Source organism: Engystomops pustulosus, chromosome 11 (assembly GCF_040894005.1).
Source record: "Engystomops pustulosus chromosome 11, aEngPut4.maternal, whole genome shotgun sequence".
NCBI classification, from domain to species: domain Eukaryota; kingdom Metazoa; phylum Chordata; class Amphibia; order Anura; family Leptodactylidae; genus Engystomops; species Engystomops pustulosus.
In genome coordinates this window covers 20,296,429-20,314,881 of record NC_092421.1, presented here as the reverse complement: position 1 = coordinate 20,314,881, position 18,453 = coordinate 20,296,429, and the positions used below count along the sequence as shown (strand labels likewise).

The window sequence follows — 18,453 nt, the reverse complement described above, 5'->3', positions numbered from 1 at the left end:
CTCCAGAAAAATGGAATAGATTGAGTGCCTGTATGTGGCAGTCCCAAAAATGTTTCAAACCAGAGGAGCAGGTAGGTGGCCCTCCAGTAAAATGGAATAGATTGAGTGCCTGTATGTGGCAGTCCCAAAAGGTTTTCAAACCAGAGGAGCAGGTAGGTGTCCCTCCAGAAAAATGGAATAGATTGAGTGCCTGTATGTGGCAGTCCCAAAAATTTTTCAAACCAGAGGAGCAGGTAGGTGGCCCTCCAGAAAAATGGAATAGATTGAGTGCCTGTATGTGGCAGTCCCAAAAAGTTTTCAAACCAGAGGAGCAGGTAGGTGTCCCTCCAGAAAAAAGGAATAGATTGAGTGCCTGTATGTGGCAGTCCCAAAAATGTTTCAAACCAGAGGAGCAGGTAGGTGGCCCTCCAGTAAAATGGAATAGATTGAGTGCCTGTATGTGGCAGTCCCAAAAAGTTTTCAAACCAGAGGAGCAGGTAGGTGTCCCTCCAGAAAAATGGAATAGATTGAGTGCCTGTATGTGGCAGTCCCAAAAATTTTTCAAACCAGAGGAGCAGGTAGGTGTCCCTCCAGAAAAATGGAATAGATTGAGTGCCTGTATGTGGCAGTCCCAAAAAGTTTTCAAACCAGAGGAGCAGGTAGGTGTCCCTCCAGAAAAATGGAATAGATTGAGTGCCTGTATGTGGCAGTCCCAAAAATGTTTCAAACCAGAGGAGCAGGTAGGTGGCCCTCCAGTAAAATGGAATAGATTGAGTGCCTGTATGTGGCAGTCCCAAAAATTTTTTAAAAAAGAGGACCGGGTAGGTGGCCCTCCAGAAAAATGGAATAGATTGAGTGCCTGTATGTGGCACTCACAAAAATTGTTTCAAACAGAGGACCGGGTAGGTGGCCCTCCAGAAAAATTAAATGCATAAAGTACTATAGCAAGAGCCAGTGGGCCCTGTCAAAAAATAGCCAGTTTCCTCTGCTTTACTGTACAAAGAGGAGGAGAAGGAGGAAAATGAGGAGGAGGAGGAGTGGATCAATTATTCAGGTTGAGCTTCCTTCACCTGGTGGAGATTGGAAATTCTGAGAAATCCAGCCTTTATTCATTTTAATAAGCGTCAGCCTGTCAGCGCTGTCAGTCGACAGGCGTGTACGCTTATCTGTGATGATGCCACCAGCTGCACTGAAAACCCGCTCGGACAAGACGCTAGCGGCAGGGCAGGCAAGAACCTCCAAGGCGTACAGCGCCAGTTCGTGCCACATGTCCAGCTTTGAAACCCAGTAGTTGTAGGGAGCTGTGTGATCATTTAGGACGATGGTATGGTCAGCTACGTACTCCCTCACCATCTTTCTGTAAAGATCAGCCCTACTCTGCCGAGACTGGGGACAGGTGACAGTGTCTTGCTGGGGTGACATAAAGCTGGCAAAAGCCTTGTAAAGCGTACCCTTGCCAGTGCTGGACAAGCTGCCTGCTCACCTACTCTCCCTCGCTACTTGTCCCGCAGAACTACGCACTCTGCCGCTAGCGCTGTCAGAAGGGAAATACTGTTTCAGCTTGTGCACCAGGGCCTGCTGGTATTCATGCATTCTCACACTCCTTTCCTCTGCAGGGATGAGAGTGGAAAGATTTTGCTTGTACCGTGGGTCCAGGAGAGTGAACACCCAGTAATCGGTGCTGGAATAAATTCTTTGAACGCGAGGGTCACGGGATAGGCAGCCTAGCATGAAATCTGCCATATGCGCCAGAGTACCAACGCGTAAGAATTCACTCCCCTCACTGGCCTGACTGTCCATTTCCTCCTCCTCCAACTCCTCCAACTCCTCTTCTTCTGCCCATACACGCTGAACAGTGAAGGACTCAACAATGGTCCCCTCTTGTGTCTCGCCAACATTCTCCTCCTCTTCCTCCTCATCCTCCTCCACCTCCACCTCCTCCGATATGCGCTGAGAAACAGACCTGAGGGTGCTTTGGCTATCAACAAGGGAATCTTCTTCCCCCGTCTCTTGTGACGAGCGCAAAGCTTCCGACTTCATGCTGATCAGAGAGTTTTTCAACAGGCCAAGCAGCGGGATGGTGAGGCTGATGATGGCGGCATCGCCACTGACCATCTGTGTTGACTCCTCAAAGTTACTCAGCACCTGACAGATATCAGACATCCACGTCCACTCCTCATTGTAGACTTGAGGAAGCTGACTGACCTGACTACCACTTCTGGTGGAAGTTGACATCTGGCAGTCTACAATCGCTCTGCGCTGCTGGTAAACTCTGGATAACATGGTCAGTGTTGAATTCCACCTCGTGGGCACGTCGCACAACAGTCGGTGAGCGGGCAGTTGGAGGCGGCGCTGCGCTGCCCTGAGAGTGGCAGCATCTGTGCTGGACTTCCTGAAATGCGCACAGATGCGGCGCACCTTCGTGAGCAAATCTGACAGATTGGGGTATGTCTTGAGGAAACGCTGAACTATCAGATTTAACACATGGGCCAGGCATGGCACATGTGTCAGTCTGCCGAGTTGCAGAGCCGCCACCAGGTTACGGCCGTTGTCACACACAACCATGCCTGGCTTCAGGTTCAGCGGTGCCAGCCACAGATCAGTCTGCGCCGTGATGCCCTGTAATAGCTCTTGGGCGGTGTGCCTTTTGTCGCCTAGGCTCAGCAGTTTGAGCACCGCCTGCTGTCGCTTAGCGACGGCACTGCTGCTGTGCCTAGAGCTACCGACTGATGGCGCCGTGCCCACGGATGGTAGTTCGGAGGAGGAGGTGGAGGAGGGGTGGGAGGAGGAGGAGGCATAGTAGGCCTGAAACACCTGGACCGAGGTAGGCCCCGCAATCCTCGGCGTCGGCAGTATATGACCAGCCCCAGGGTCAGACTCGGTCCCAGCCTCCACCAAGTTAACCCAATGTGCCGTCAGCGATATATAGTGGCCCTGCCCGGCAGCACTCGTCCACGTGTCCGTGGTCAGGTGGACCTTGTCAGAAACGGCGTTGGTCAGGGCACGGGTGATGTTGTCTGACACATGCTGGTGCAGGGCTGGGACGGCACATCGGGAAAAGTAGTGGCGGCTGGGGACCGAATACCGAGGGGCGGCCGCCGCCATGAGGTTGCGAAAGGCCTCGGTCTCTACTAGCCTATAGGGCAGCATCTCCAGGCTAAGCAATCTGGAGATGTGCACATTAAGGGCTTGGGCGTGCGGGTGGGTTGCACTATATTTGCGTTTCCGCTCCAGCGTCTGGGGTATGGAGAGCTGAACGCTGGTGGATGCTGTGGAGGATCGTGGAGGCGACGATGGGGTTTTTGTGGCAGGGTCCTGGGCAGGGGGCTGACTATCAGCTGACACAGGGGAAGGAGCAGTGGTGTGCACGGCCGGAGGTGAACGGGCTTGTTGCCACTGAGTGGGGTGTTTAGCATTCATATGCCTGCGCATACTGGTGGTAGTTAAGCTAGTAGTGGTGGAACCCCTGCTGAGCCTGGTTTGGCAAATGTTGCACACCACAGTCCGTCGGTCATCCGGTGTTTCCTTAAAGAACCTCCAGACTTCTGAAGATCTAGCCCTCGCCGCAAGAGCCCTCGCCACGGGAGCTTCACTAGTTGACACATTTGGCACTGATGCACCAGCTCTGGCCCTGCCTCTCCGTCTGGCCCCACCACTGCCTCTTCCAACCTGTTCTGGTCGAGGACTCTCCTCCGTCTCAGAAGCACTGTGTTCACCCGGCCTCTCAACCCAGCTTGGGTCTGTCACCTCATCATCCTCCGATCCCTCAGTCTGCTCCCCCCTCGGACTTCCTGCCCTGACAACAACTTCCCCACTGTCTGACAACCGTGTCTCCTCATCGTCGGACACCTCTTTACACACTTCCACTACGTCAAGAAGGTCATCATCACCCACAGACTGTGACTGGTGGAAAACCTGGGCATCGGAAAATTGCTCAGCAGCAACCGGACAAGTGGTTTGTGACTGTGGGAAGGGTCCAGAAAACAGTTCCTCAGAGTATGCCGGTTCAAATGCCAAATTTTCCTGGGAGGGGGCAGACTGGGGGGGAGGAGGCTGAGGTGCAGGAGCTGGAGGAGTGGCGATTTCGGTGACATGGGTGGACTGCGTGGAAGACTGACTGGTGGACAAATTGCTCGAAGCATTGTCAGCAATCCACGACATCACCTGTTCGCACTGTTCTGGCCTCAACAGTGCTCTACCACGAGTCCCAGTAACTTCAGACATGAACCTAGGGAGTGTAGCTCTGCGGCGTTCCCCTGCTCCCTCATAAGCAGGTGGTGTCTCACCCCGGCCAGGACCACGGCCTCTGACCCCTGCAGTAGTTGGACGCCCACGTCCCCGCCCTCGTCCTCTACCCCTAGCCCTCGGGTTAAACATTTTTAAAATGAGAGTTATAGCTTTAATTTTTTTTTAACTTTTTTTTGTGTTTTTTTTTTTTTTTTGTGTTTTTGAGTTTTTAAAACCAAACAATGCTATCCTATTGCTATGGCTATTTTCTAGCCAAGTATGAAAGCACACTACTATGCCAGATGAGATGACACTGAGTTATTAAACAAAATAAACGTAAAATAAAAAAGGACAAATGGCAGACTGTGCCTAATTGAAATCCAACCCCTACTAAATTTTCCCACTTCGGTCTTTGCAATGGATATGTGCGTCACTAAGCGCAAAACACAGCGGTCGCAAGTCTCACTACAAATTGCTCACAATTGGCTAGTAGATGCACTGCAGCAAGTACAGCCACCAGCAGATCAACCAGAAATCAAATATATAACGCTACTGTAGGCGTAAGCCGTTTGGATTCTCCTTTGGCTATTTTCTAGCCAAGTATGAAAGCACACTACTATGCCAGATGAGATGACGCTGAGTTATTAAACAAAATAAACGTAAAATAAAAAAGGACAAATGGCAGACTGTGCCTAATTGAAATCCAACCCCTACTAAATTTTCCCACTTCGGTCTTTGCAATGGATATGTGCGTCACTAAGCGCAAAACACAGCGGTCGCAAGTCTCACTACAAATTGCTCACAATTGGCTAGTAGATGCACTGCAGCAAGTACAGCCACCAGCAGATCAACCAGAAATCAAATATATAACGCTACTGTAGGCGTAAGCCGTTTGGATTCTCCTTTGGCAATTTTCTAGCCAAGTATGAAAGCACACTACTATGCCAGATGAGATGACGCTGAGTTATTAAACAAAATAAACGTAAAATAAAAAAGGACAAATGGCAGACTGTGCCTAATTGAAATCCAACCCCTACTAAATTTTCCCACTTCGGTCTTTGCAATGGATATGTGCGTCACTAAGCGCAAAACACAGCGGTCGCAAGTCTCACTACAAATTGCTCACAATTGGCTAGTAGATGCACTGCAGCAAGTACAGCCACCAGCAGATCAACCAGAAATCAAATATATAACGCTACTGTAGGCGTAAGCCGTTTGGATTCTCCTATGGCTATTTTCTAGCCAAGTATGAAAGCACACTACTATGCCAGATGAGATGACACTGAGTTATTAAACAAAATAAACGTAAAATAAAAAAGGAAAAATGGCAGACTGTGCCTAATTGAAATCCAACCCCTACTAAATTTTCCCACTTTGGTGTTTGAGGTGGATATGTGTGCCACTAAGAGCTAAACACAACGGTAGCAAGTCCCCCTGCTAATTCCTCACAAAATGGTACTAGATGCAAATAAAAAAAAAAAAAGTAGAACGTTATTGTAGCCCTAAGAAGGGCTGTTGGGTTCTTGGAGAATCACTCCTGCCTAACAGTAAGCTAATAGAACACCCTAACGCTTTCCCTGACCAGCAGCAGCTCTCTCCCTAGCGGCATCCAGACACAGAATGATCCGAGCAGCGCGGGCAGCGGCTAGTCTATCCCAGGGTCACCTGATCTGGCCAGCCAACCACTGCTATCGACGTGTAAGGGTACCACGTCATGCTGGGTGGAGTGCAGAGTCTCCTGGCTTGTGATTGGCTCTGTTTCTGGCCGCCAAAAAGCAAAACGGCGGGAGCTGCCATTTTCTCGAGCGGGCGAAGTATTCGTCCGAGCAACGAGCAGTTTCGAGTACGCTAATGCTCGAACGAGCATCAAGCTCGGACGAGCATGTTCGCTCATCTCTAACCGTTATCCAATCAATCTTTATATTTATATATATATATATATATATATATATATATATAGTCTCCAGGTGTACTCATTCTCCTTGAATATTTCCAGCTGGTAGGAAGTCACCTCGGTATGACTCTCTGCAAAAAAATTTGTATAAAAGTCTTGGATGCCCTTACTCCATAGGGCCTCATGCACACGACTGTATGGTTTTTTCTTTTCTGTATATGCGGCTGTATGCTGGCCGTAAATATGGGACGTATTGCAACCGTATGGCAACGTATTGCACCGTATCCTTATAATATCCCGTGGGCTGGCGAATGATGGATGGCTGACTATTGGCTGGCTGACAGGATGCACCTCTCACTGGTTCTGGATACTGCACGCATATGGAGCAGCATATGGTGCACAGCCGTATGCAGCACATATAGTCTGTATTTTATAACTTCCCAATGACTTCTATTGGCCGTAAGGAAGGGAAATAGGGTGGAAAATAGGACATGCTCCATATTTTTATATGTCCCGCTCATGGTATGGTATGGTGGACAATACGGCCATGTACATGGAAGGCCGTATTGGATGCATGGGGTAGCATACCGGCCGTATATAGACGACCATTTTAATACGTGCAAAAGTGCCATATATTGCAATACAGTAGTATTGCAGTATATGGTAGGAATGATCAGACCATCTAGCCTTAACGTACCCTAGTCTAAGAAACCGCAAAAAAAAAGTTTAAAAAAATAATTTTAAAAAACCTAAAAGTTCAACTCACCCCCCTTTACCTAGAACTGATATAAAACATAATAAACAATAAAATCACAAAAACATTAAGTATCGCCGCATCTCAAAATGCCCAATCTATCAAAATATAAACGGTTATTCCCGGTGGTGAACCCCATTATGGAAAATAGCACCCAAATGTCTGAAACGCCATGTTTACACCATTTTACATCACATAAAACATGTAATAAATAGTGAATTAAAGGGCGCACAGTCCTCAAAATGGTAGTAATGAAAACGTCAGCTCATTTTGCAAAAAAATGACACCTCACACAACTCCGTACACCATAGTATGAAAAAGTTATTAGCGCCAGAAGAAGGCGAATTTTTTTTTTTCATACACATTCGTTTAATTTTTGAAAATGCATTAAAACGCAATAAATCTATAAAAATCTGGTATCCCCTATTTTAAAGTAGTTAGCATATTGGGTTCTTAAACTACCCTGAATCAGGCCCCACCCTTCACAGCAGGGAGTCGAAAATCATGCTGATTGCATATGAATAGTGAGGCTAGCAAGAAATTCCAGCTGTTAGGATTTGTGAAAGTTCTGATAGATCGCCTTTAAACCTGTCACCACATTTGCACATATACAGCCAGTGACAGGTTCATATAGAGCTATATTAACTGATTGACCCCTCTTCTTTTAGCTGAAAATTGTTTCGCTTACATTCACATAAATCGCCTTTTATTTTATATTACCTGGCATCAGAGGGGGGCGTGTCCTGCTCATCCAGACCCTCCCATCTAATCCTCCCCATGCCTTATGCCTCCTTACTGGTCAAAGTTCATGTCATGCGACCAGAGTGACATCATCACAGGTCCTTTCGCTTCTTAATAATAGCAAACTGTACCCCATGCAAGTATCTGACCACATGAAGTCACAGCAGCCTCCATGGACTTCTACTCCTCTCCATCCTCCATGGAGGCTGCTGTGATTTCATGTGATCACATACATGGTGTACAACTTGCTATTCTTAGGCTAAAGGACCTGCAATGATGTCACCGGTCACATGTGATGAATGTAACTCAAGGCACCGTATAAAAAAAATTACACAATATTTCCCACCTGTAAGTAGAGCTTTGATTGTAGTTGAATATTAGCAGACGGTCCCCAAGTACAAGGATGCAGAGCAGGGATTTGAAGAGACACACAGCTGTCAGTCACAATAATGGGCCGGGGCTCACTGGTAGCCTGAGAGAGAGAAGGGTCACAGATACCAGACATGAGTCAGAAAAGCTAATTTGCATATCAGGAAAATTTCTGTATTTAATTTACAGTGCCCCACTGGCAGCTAATTTTAAGTAATATGGGGAGGACTTGCAACCCTTTATCCGCAGTCATTGTTACTCAGGGTGGTCAAAATCTGGTGACAGGTCTTCTTTAAGTGGCATAGGCTATCTGTGAGGGTCAAGACTACTTTACTGTATTAACTTTCTAAGATTACTGTGTAATATATAAATGACAATTGGGTCATTTATCTTTATTTTTTTATGTCTTTTTTAATATTTTTTTTTGTTGCTTTGCAATTTTTGCAGCTTTTTGGGGACTTTTCGAAATAGGCACTGTGCACTGAAACATTAGTTTGCCATTAATAAGACATATTTATCTTCTATTCCAGATGTGCTTAATGTCACAAATGACATTTATCTTTTCAAATGGTCTAAAATTTTCATTTTTTTTGACGCCAAAAACTCCATACAAAACCAGAAAATGGAAAGAAGTGACTTGAGACATTTGTGCAACATTTTTCAGACATTAGTAACAAAAGTTGCAAAAAGAGATCTGAAACAAACCCCTATTTATTACAAGGAAAAAGAAAAATGCCCATATTCCTCCGTTTTGAAATAGACACATAACAGAGCGGTTTTCCAAGGGTGGGGGGACGGACCGCTCCTCACTGGCCACTCCCATGGGACACAGGACACTGCTCTGCAGAGAGAAAGGTAAAGTTTCATTTAAACTTTGCTTTTTATTGGAAAAAGCCAGTTTTATTATAAAGTTTGGCAATGTGCACACTATTCTCTATGGGGACATGGGGGAGCCAGAAAAAGGAATCCTGCTGAAAAGTTCTCTTTAAAGGAACACAAACAGAGTAAGAAAATTAGCCTCCCAGCTACCTTGTTGTATAGATGATTAACATTTTCCCTTCCAGTTTTATTTCTCATCCAGGACAACACCCAAGTATTTATAGATTGCCACAGGTCATATCCACATCCCCCATCATAATTGGGGCAATATGAAAATGTTGGTTATGAGCAAGTAAGAAAAAGTGAATCACAATTTACTTAATTTTATTTAAAATGTGGGAACAAAGCCAAACCAGTATTTCTATTCCAGAAGGAACAGGCTCCCAGCTGTAGACAGTGCTGTTTCGACCTGGTTGCATCTTTTCAGTACAGTGTAGGGAACTGGTTTGGCTGTATGGGTGGCTTTTGACTAGGGTTAGGGAGTAAGCGTTCTCTTTACTTCGAGTTTGCCAATTAAGGCCTCCTGGCAGACGTGTGGAGACTTATTGCCATTGTTGATCCACTATGGGATTCTTGGAAATATTCCAATAATGTTTAATCCATCTGAATACTTCTGCATGAAGCACATAGTTTTTATTAAAGTTGAATGTGTTTATCGTGAATAGGAATGGCTCCAGGACTATTCCCGAGAGACTCCTACACTACAGACAGCCTCCCTAGACCAAATGTAGACCCTCTGTGATCTAACTGTCAGGTGATCAAGAATCCATTTATCTATAGAAACATCAACGCTCATCTGCAACAGTTTTCGTACAGTAGATCTGGTATGATGGTATTGAAGATACTGAAATCAGGGATGCCCTTTGGAGAGAAAAGTATTGCATTTACTTAAATTTTCCCCCATATGCTTGCCCGTCAGTTGTTTTATGCAGACAACTTTGTGTGGTGTTTACATACGTTTTTATCTTATAGAAAATATATAGTTTTGGGTAACAATGACTATGCAGATATGCAGTATGATAATGATATGTGTGTTATTTCATATGTGCATGCATCCAGTATATACTACATACACACACATATACAGTGTATCTTTGTGTGTGTGTGTGTGTGTATGTATATATATATATATATATATATATATATATATATATATATACACACACGCATACGCATCCAGTATATACATACACACAGATATACAGCATATATACACACGCCTCCAGTATATATAGCATATATACACACATATCCAGTATATACAGCATACACATAAATATACAGCATATAAGCACATGTATCCAGTATATACAACATACACAGTAATATACAGAATGTATACACATGCATCCAGTAAAAACATACACACAGATATACAGCATATATACACACACATCCAGTATATACAGCATACACATAAATATACACACACATCCAGTATATACAGCATATATACACACACAAACACAACTACATGCATTTACATATGTATTAATTATACTTGCCCACCTTCATGACTGAATGTCACTCGTCACGCCTGCAAGTTGGGGTCGTGACCAGGAAGGAGACAGTGTAGGAGAGGGCGGGCACGCCGCATATGAGGTGGGTGGGCCGGGCTGGTCAGCAGCAGTCAGATGAGGTAGTGGGATGGGCCAGGAGGACAACCGCTTTATAATTTGTTAATGTTGTTCCACCTGGGTCCATCCCACTACCTCTCAGTCCACCTCATATGCGGCCTGCACGTAAGGCAAGGTAGTGGGACGGGTCTGAGGGCACATCATTAACAAATGATAATTCGGCTGTCCGTCCGGGCCCCCTCATTAAATCTGGGTATTAGCCTCATGCTAGCAGGGACATAGGGGGCAGGCAACATGAAGCAAGTTAATAAACCATACTTTGGCCCCCCTGCCCCCAAGCCCTTAGCAGCGGCTTCGGCTGTTGTTATATCTCTGGTTTGTATACATGTAGAGGTACAACACTGAATTATTACAATAATAATCTCTATATAATGTCGTCATATTCTGTAGCACCATCTTATCATCTCATCAGCTGCCTTCTTATATACAAAGCCCACGGTCAAAGAGGCTGCAGGGCAGCCTGGAACTTGGTATCTGGTGTTTGCCGGATAACAGACAGGAGGAGGACACAAGATGGGTTAGTGTCAGGATACGGGGTGCATGGATCCCCTGGACAGACGGCAGAGATGCAAGGTCAAGTCCAATCCGGGGTCAGCAACGGGAGGTCCAGGCAAATGGGAACACAGGCACACAGCAACGCAGGAACACTGAGGGACTCTGGTAACACAGGTATACGGAGGGACTCCGGGAACACGGAGGGACTCTGGGAACACATGACTCAGGACGCAGGGAAATGTCGCAAGGAAGCTTTCTCAACGGCATAAGCACAAAGATCCGGCAAGGCAGGAAGGGAGGTATCTGATTATAAGGTGGAGGTGTTCAGCCAGCGCACCAGCGGTGCGATGGTCCTTTAAATTTTCGACAGCCGGCGCATGCCCTAGGAGGCGGGGACGCCCGCTCACGGCAGTCCGATGGCGAGCAGGAACCAGGACAGGGGCTGCAGCGGGGGCACACGGAGGAACACGGGTGCGCCCGCCATCCGAGACGGGGATCGTGGGAGCAACCATGACAGTTAGTAATGAGACAGTTGAAGTTTCTTGTAGTTAGGGAGTGGGATAGGCTCTCTTAAAGAGATGGGTTACATAAGCATGTTTGACTTTGTGCCTAGAGGAGAGTAATGTTTGTATTAGCATTTGCTGTTTTCAAATCAGAGCTGTAATAAAAGTATAACAAAAACAACATATGTATTACTAAAATTACCTACCAAAAACTGTTCCAAAATATTAAATGTGAGAAAATTTCCACAAATGTCTCTAAATGCAAATTCGCAAACATTTGCATAACGGGTGTTAACTTGCATGTTACATAACTGTCATCACATGAAAATACATAATTAGATTTTGAGAAATATTGTACAGAATTGGATTGTGTATTTGTACAAGATTGTTGTCAAGTTTTTATTTGTAAATCATTTATCTGGGAATGATAGGTAAACATTGGGGTTGATGTGGGAATCTGCAGACTTTCACAGTTTTACACATAATTGACAAATTAATTTTATATCACACCCTCCCAAAAGTGAAAAAATGTAAAAGTATGATAAGGCAGAAAAGTCCTTATTTCCCTGTTTTATGCCAGAAATTGCTACTTTTTTATTCTTTAAACCCCAGACAACTGGCATACAAGCCATGAAATAGGCGTCCCAACGTTAGTTATTTGTAATTTAAAGGAAATCTACCATTAAGATCAAGGATTTTAAACACGGCACACTTACATGCTGGTGTTTGCTGTATCTCGAAAGCTCTGCTGTTCTTTTAGCTTTTTATGTCCTTATTTTTACAAAAAAAGGCCTTCAAAATTATGCAAATGAGCCTTCGGGGCACCAGGCTCCATAGATGTTAATGGAGCCTGGAGCCCTTAAGGCTCATTTGCATATATTTTAAAGCCTTGTTTTTGTAAAAACAAGGCATATGAAGCTAAAAGAAGAGCAGATCCTGCCAGAGGGGGCAGACACCAGTATGTCAGTGTGGTTTACAATCCTTCATCCTGATGGAATATGTCCTTTAATAATATAATGGTATTACTTTAGCATTAAGGATAATTTAGGAAAATAGACCTCCGAAGCGTTGCATTTAAAGATTTTTGTAAATTTTAAAAAATATTTTCTATACCTTGAACAGCTCTTTTTATTGAGTTTACAAGTATATTACACATAAAAACACAAAACAAACAAAAAAAATTACCAGAATGCTTAGCTGTAAGACATTAGTGTCAGTAAGTCTTATTTGAACAAAGTAACACACATAACAGTAAAAGCTAACTCAAAGAATAACAAAAACTACTAAAAACTACCTACCAAAAACTATTTAAAAATATTAAATATAAGAAAATTTTCATAAATGTTGTGTCAGTGGTCAATGAGACAGTGGTCAGTGAAGAGGGTGAGGAGGCGGAAACTTTGTGGGTTGAGATTCAAAGCTAGGAGATCTTTGAGAAAATTATTTTTTGCATAATCTATAGACCCCCTCCCCTATATCACTGAGGAAATAGAACATCATCTATATAAACAGATGGAGCGGGCTGTACAGGAGGGGACAGTTGTGATCATGGGTGACATTAACTTTCCAAATTGTGGTCAGGGCTCTTCTTCATTTGTGATTTCTAACAATGCGGAGATTGTCCAAAATGTCACTCTCTGGGAAACCCTTGGGAACAGCGATGAAACATAATCAAAAACTGTAAAAGCAAAAACATGCAGAAAAATCAAAAACATTGAATTTTAAGAAGGCTAATTTCCCAAAATTTTGGCATGTACTACCGGATATAGACTGGGATCAGATTCTGTCACATTATGTTACTAATTTTAAATGGGAAACATTCAAATCTATACTGGGTCTTTATACTTCTAAATTTATTCCAATAGGTAACAAGCATAGACGTTCGAGAGGTGTGGCTTACAGCTACAGTTCCAAAAGGCAATTAATGATAAAAGGAGGCATTCAAAAAATATAAATCTGATGGGTCAAGCGAAGCCCTCAATAATTACAAAACACTTTCCAAATATCTGACGGAAATAAAATCTGCCAAAATACAAAATGAAAGACACGTGGCCAAAGGTGGCAAAAAAAACCCCAAGAAATTCTCCAAGGATATAAATATGAAAAAAACAGGTTAGAGCAGGTTGGACCTCTATCTACTATAAATTGGGCTTTGGTGACTAGCGACCAAGAGAAGACAGAAATACTGAATGTTTCCCTCTGCCAAGCCAATTCCTGACCTTCCTCCTGGATCTCCGGACCTCGTTTGAAATTTTGTGCATGCGCAGTAGTCCTGTTTTCTCCCCTTCGTCCCTATGTGTAGCCAGAGGTAGAAACGCACACTGTGTAGACGCTGCCTGCGATACACTTCAGCACCGAGCTAGCCAGCCACTCTGCCTCGTGCATGCTCACGTCATGGCACCGGAGTCGGGGTTTACATGATGCGGTGACCTGGAGGGTGGGTGAGCGCTTGACTCCTGTACCCTAAACCCCACCCCCCTGACTGCTACCTCTCCGTGCATTTAACTTTACTTTTCAGGATAAAGGCAGCTTTGGACATGCCAAGAGAACACTTAACAGCCACCATAAGGTATGTATGTGGATTCAAGAGCCGTGCAGCTGGTGACAGATTCCCTTTAAGAATTAATGCAGAAGACTTGCTGGCTCAGTTCTGGCACTGATTGCAAGTTTAGGATTTAATTTCTAATAATTGAGGGAATTAAAATCCCCCTTCAATCTGTAAGGCTACATTCACAATGCTGTTGCCCGCCGTACCGTAGCACGGCGGGCAAGGGCAGCACGCAGGGAGAGGAAGAGGGGGTGAGCGCTGTTCACCCCCGGCTCTCTCTACAGGGAAGTATGGTGCACGGCGCCGTAATACTGGAAAAGATAGGACATCTCCTAGCTTTTTCCCGGGTACGGAGCGGTACCGTGCCGCACGTGTGCTGCACCGTACCGCTCCCGTAGGGCGCCATGCGCCCATTGCCATCTATAGGGGACGTATATCGGCCGTATATACGTCCCCCTTGCGGCAGTGTGAATGCAGCCTTAGAGTTCACATAAACAGAGCACAGAGTTGATGGCCTATTCTGAAGACTAATCTTCTGTACAATCCCTTTGGACATTGAAGTTGCGCTTTGGAGTATAGATACAAGACTTGATTAAAATGTTTAAAGGGAAAGTTGATGTGGTTAGGTGTGGCACTGGACATGGAAGGAGGTAGCCAAATTTATTTTAGTCCTCTATAACCCTTTTAACTCCAAATATTTATATTTGTCATGGTCTATGAGGATATACTACTTCGTGCTTGAAGACAAGAACATAAGAGCAGCAAGACTTCCTGGAATTCGTAAATATAAATTATATTATTTTGAACATTGCTGTGTTATTTTAAATGACATCTACAAACCTTTAGAGATAAGTGTGTCTGTTTCAGGAATACTGAGTAAAATTGATTCTTGTTCTACAAATTTTATTGATCAAGAAGACGGGGGACAAATTACTGTAGCCTTTTAGAGAAGGAGTAGTAAAGTGAAATTCCCTAATGGTATTGATGTTACTGTACTTAACAGATGCTTACTGGGAAAGACATATTTTCAGTCCTCAAAAGCATTGAAAAATACTATCTTGGAGTAAATAGTGTTACACCAATGACATAAAGAAAATATTTTATGAAAAATATTAAATTAATACATTTTACGGTCCTTTATATCACATATAGTTTTAACGTATGTTGATGCCCCAACTGATCTAACATTTAGTAATTACATCAGGAGCCCTTCTTCTGGCTCCCCCATGTCCCCATAGGGGCATTGCTAGGGTGGTAAAAGATCCAGGGCACTGGCCCTATTCCATATGTATCACACTTTCAGTAATGCCCCCTCCTGTACATAACTCCTCATATTTGGTTGTGCCAATAACAACTTTACTGAGAGTATAAACAGCTACAGAAATCCCAGGAAAATCCCTACTTGTTACATCCAGTGACTGCAGGTGACCTGTCGTCTATCTTCTCCCAGTAATGTCCCCAACACAGTTACTCCCCAGTAATGTGCCCCACACAGTTACTACCCAGTAATGTGCCCCACACAGTTACTCCCCAGTAATGTGCCCCACACAGTTACTCCCCAGTAATGTGCCCCACACAGTTACTCCCCAGTAATGTGCCCCACACAGTTACTCCCCAGTAATGTGCCCCACACAGTTACTCCCCAGTAATGTGCCCCACACAGTTACTCCCCAGTAATGTGCCACACACAGTTACTCCCCAGTAATGTGCCCCACACAGTTACTCCCCAGTAATGTGCCCCACACAGTTACTCCCCAGTAATGTGCCCCACACAGTTACTCCCCAGTAATGTGCCCCACACAGTTACTCCCCAGTCATGTGCCCCACACAGTTACTCTCCAGTAATGTGCCCCATACAGTTACTCCCCAGTCATGTGCCCCACACAGTTACTCTCCAGTAATGTGCCCCATACAGTTACTCCCCAGTAATGTGCCCCACACAGTTGCTCCCAATATTCTCCCCCTTCCCTTAGCTCCTATCATGTTTTCCCCTGACCAGTGAGGTAGTGCAGCTCTGTGCACTGCTTTCCCCTTTAGGCTCCCTTCCTCACACATTGAACACCCCTATGCTTCTCTTTAAAATGATAAGCTTCCCTTATTATCTAAATTTCTCAATATTGTTTTTTTTTAGGAAAGAGTAATAAAGGACACAACACAAAGTTAAATATGTAAGTATTAATTTCAATATTTATTACTTAACCATAAAAAAAATTCCCTAAACCTAAAGATGTTGATCCAGAAGAAGACAAAAGCCCCAAAAGGCAAAAATTCCTTCATGAAAAAGGCGATCGGTCCTAAGACCCTGGATCACACCAGCCTATTCCTATTTATTGTGTACTAGTTATTCTAAGTGTTAACTAAGAATTTAATTTTTATCATTTATAGCTTGTTTAAAGTAATACTACACTATAATTACCGTTGAGGCTAAACCTATCTTATGTATTATTAATCATTTATTGTATCTATTTATTATTTTATTATTACTTTATTTATTGTTTACTCTAGGTTTTATCTTGATCTCTTTCCCTGAAACTTTAATTAAATTGAGTGTTATTCCAAGTACTTGTGTTATTTATCAATGTTTATATTAATGCTACACTATTTTAATAGATTTTTTAACATTTTAATATGCTATAAATATTATTACTAATATTTCTAATGTAATATCCTCCAGGTATTCTCACAGCTTCATTACATTCATCTGGACATAACGTATGACTTTCTTGTATAGAAGTGCCATGTGGGTCTATCTCTGTCTGCGGATATGCTGGCGTTTTAGGGCTGGCACTTGTCATGTAACTGTTCAGCAAGAATTTGGCAAGTTGAGAGTGCAGAGAAAAGCCTTTAGGGCACACCATTCATCAAGATGGATTCTGGATAGAGATGAGCGAACATGCTCGTCCGAGCTTGATGCTCGGTCGAGCATTAGGGTACTCGAGACGGCTCGTTGCTCGGACGAGTATTTCCCCTGCTCGAGATCGAGCATTTAATTAAAAAAAACACAGTGAAGAACAATGAAGAATAGAATAAAAACAGTGAACACAGGATCATTTAAGATAAAAACACAGTGCAGAACACAGTGCAGAATAGATTACAGATGTTCGGCACATCTGCTTACTTGTCGGGAGATACGCGCGGAACGGCGCAAACAAAATAGCATGTGAAGAACAATATATATGTGTGAAGAACACATTGCAGATGTATTTAAACATCTGCAATGTGTTCTTCACACACATATATATTGTTCTTCACATGCTATTTTGTTCGCGCCGTTCCGCGCGTATCTCCCGACAAGTAAGCAGATGTGCCGAACATCTGTAATCTATTCTGCACTGTGTTCTGCACTGTGTTTTTATCTTAAATGATCCTGTGTTCACTGTGTTCACTGTGTTCACTGTTTTTATTCTATTCTTCACTGTTCTTTACATCTGCTAACTTGTCAGGAGATAATATACGCGCGGAACAGTGAAGAATAGATCGCAGATGTTTGCAAATTATCAGAAGACATTATTTTTCAATTAAATAACACATTTTATTCCTGAACCATGGTCCCTTTGAAAAATGCTCGGGTCTCCCATTGACTTCAATGGGGCTCGTTACTCGAAACGAGCACTCGAGCATCTGGAAATGTTCGGCTCGAGTAACGAGCACCCGAGCATTTTAGTGCTCGCTCATCTCTAATTCTGGACTTTCTTCGCTGAGCCTCTAGAAGACGCCGATTCTCGCGTTGAGCTGACTCCTGCATCGTCCTTTTAGGAGGATTTACAGTATTTTTAATGACAGGGAAAGGGAAAACTTACCTGAGAAAAATCCAGGTCCAAACACGCAATCCGGGGTGCAGTAGATTTCCTTAAGAGAATAAAAACCAGTAAGTGTCCATTTATCTCCCATCAGGAATAGACCATATGACAATATGACAATGGAAGTCACCAACCTATGCTCTCCTGTAGATGCAAAAGCTGAAACCCAGAAAGAGACTTAGTCACTGATAAGTGAATACACATCCAGTTGTCGGACCAGGCCACCACATGGGGGTGCTGTGGAGCATAGTGCAAAATGTTGTATTAGTCACGTGTCCAAACAGTTAGTAAACAACTGTCCAAATAATATAGTAGAAATATCACTGTTTCCTATAGTAACCAATCAGGGTTTAGCTCTGAATTTCTAAAATTCATAGTAAAAAATGAAAGCTGAGCAGTTGTTGGTTGCGAAAAGCAGCAGTAGCTTTGTGTAGAAACCTGCAAACAAACGTTTGTAGGTTTTTCAAAATTACACATCCACAGGAATGCTATGTGTCCACCTACTCCGCCGGCTGCCGTGCCAGAAAACTGGCGTACAAGCCGTGATAAATCTCCCCCATAATATTGAGTAAGCTCCCCCGAGTGGTGACAAAGTATTATCATTTAACTCATTGAAGAAGATTAGTA

The 18,453-nt window shown here is 43.8% G+C and overlaps 1 long non-coding RNA gene across 1 annotated transcript; it reads right to left on the bottom strand.

Moving 5' to 3' along the window:
• Nucleotides 1–12,667: 12,667 nt before the first annotated feature.
• On the bottom strand, nucleotides 12,668–18,228 carry LOC140106373 (uncharacterized). Its single transcript, XR_011850773.1, has 3 exons — nucleotides 17,961–18,228; nucleotides 17,827–17,875; nucleotides 12,668–13,156 (listed from the first exon to the last, which is right to left on the bottom strand). It is a non-coding gene; the product is annotated as an uncharacterized lncRNA (long non-coding RNA).
• Nucleotides 18,229–18,453: the final 225 nt, after the last annotated feature.